This window comes from Chrysochloris asiatica, unplaced genomic scaffold (assembly GCF_000296735.1).
Source record: "Chrysochloris asiatica unplaced genomic scaffold, ChrAsi1.0 scaffold00107, whole genome shotgun sequence".
NCBI lineage: Eukaryota > Metazoa > Chordata > Mammalia > Afrosoricida > Chrysochloridae > Chrysochloris > Chrysochloris asiatica.
In genome coordinates this window covers 8,485,682-8,487,804 of record NW_006408625.1, presented here as the reverse complement: position 1 = coordinate 8,487,804, position 2,123 = coordinate 8,485,682, and the positions used below count along the sequence as shown (strand labels likewise).

Below are 2,123 nucleotides of genomic sequence, written 5' to 3'. Positions count from 1 at the left end.
AATAGCTTATCAAGGGCATCATGCTTCTCGTGATAATCTAAAATCCTTTTTTCCATATGAAAAGATCAAGCAAGCTATTACAGATTATTGATTGACTAATAATCCTTTCTTCCTTACTTCTGTAGCTCCAGGAAAGGTGAGAAACAGGTTTTAACCTTTCTAATGAAGGTGAGGTTTCGCCTCCACCTTCCTTTTCCTTGTTCCAGGTTCCATATCCAAATGCTACAATGTTTACTATACCCTCAGGGAGAAGAAGAGCATCTAGATTAAACTGATTATACCTGGGGGCGGCTTGAGGGGGCTGCCACTATCGTCCTTTAATCAAATATTCCCAGAATTTACCATTCCATTCCAATTGCAAATTCTGGGCAGTTTTTCTCCTAAACCTTTTCTCATAATCTCATTATACTTGTTCCTGCTTTTCCTGAGTCATTTGAGGAAGCTTTACTGCCTCAGCTCTAGAAGGGGTTTCTGTCCCATTGTTGTTCATGGACATCAAAAGTTCATGCTTTAAGTTAATATCAAACATAACTAAATAATTAGATAACGAGTAGTTCTGACATTCCTCCCAGGTGGCCACCGCCTGTTCCTCAGATAGATCTGTTCCCAAGACCTCATGCACTGCTAATACCTTTAAGGCAGTGACATAAAAAGTAGTGCCATTAAAAGAGGCATTACATACATTGATAGCAAAAGAAACCATTTTCCCAGAAGCTAAACTTACCAGAGTTAAGAGCATGAAGAACAAGTACAGAATGAACAATATGAGACTAGAAGGAATTGTACAGAGGTAGCCATCAAGTGAGTTCGCAAAAAGCCTATGAACCTGGGACTTCAGGAGGTCACTTCCTTGGCCCTCAGGGTCTATGGCTCGCAATCCTGAGGAGGGCCTCTGGGTTGGATTTTCATCCATTTTGTCACAGGGCCACAGCTTCTCAGTACTTGTGGATGCTGTTGCCAGTATCTCCCCCTCTTTGTTTTAATTGAAGGGTGTGAACATCAACTGTGAAGGCTGAGATAGAACGCCTCAACAGCGAGAAGATGACTGGGAGAAAAATAACAAGAAGAATAATAAGTCCTCCAACAATAGCAGCGTTCTGTAAAAGTGTGTGCCAAATCATAGAGGAAACATAATCTCGAACACAGGCAGCAAAACCAGTGGCCTCCTCAATGAGGGATGGGGAACCAACTTGGGAATTACTAATATGAGAAATGCGAGCATGCAATTGTTGAATGTCCATGGACAAGCGAGTATTATTCCATAAACCCTTAAGATGATGTTGAATCAATTTCCAATCATGTTCTGATTTATTATAAGAAAGAGGAGTAACACAAATCCATTTGTACAGTGAATGACACTGTACTGGGAATCTAAAATTAATATTCTGGATCTCATTCCCCATAAATAATATGGCTTCTTCTAGGGCATTTATTTTGTTTTGTAAACTTTATCAATTTGTTCTTGAACCATAAGAGCAAGACTAACATTTCTAGAAAGTTGGTTAACATGATGGGCAGTGTGCATAGACTGTACAAGGGAAGTAGTGGAAAGGGCAAAAGAGGTAATAATTCCTATTAAAGTAGTAATTTCTAAAATAAGGGAAAGATTTTTTTGTCTTGGGTGAAAACATTTTCAAAAACTATAAATCATGATAACTCGTGCCCTTAACTTGATTTGTAGTTGGGGGAGAAGGAGAATCAGTAACATTATGCTGAATGAAATTAGTCAGTCCCAAAAAGAGAAATACTGCATAGGACCACTACTGTAAAGGACTAAAAAAAAGAAACCATACTAAAGGGGGTCAGGGGGAATTTTTTGTTGATTGCTGAGAAGTTGGTGGTGGGTGAGGGCAGGGAGGGGAAGGTGGAGCACAGGGCAGGGATTTGACGCAGAAAAGTTTGGGTGCTGGGGAGGGGGGCAATATACAAGGAGGGAGAGGGAAATGGAAAAACAAAGCAGATGGGAGAACAATTAGGCATGTTTGAATAGGCTACGTGGGACAGAGATAAAGAATGATATATGCACAACCTTAGAACTACAGGGCTCTGGGATACAGAGATGGAGTCATGGTTGAAATGGGGGAAAAGGGGGAATAATGTTAAGATGCTTAGCTATCTTTCAA

General features: G+C 40.2%; 1 pseudogene; it reads right to left on the bottom strand.

Annotated features, from left to right (window-relative positions):
* Nucleotides 1-703, bottom strand: part of LOC102822470 — a 4,039-nt pseudogene extending 3,336 nt beyond the window's left edge.
* Nucleotides 704-2,123: the final 1,420 nt, after the last annotated feature.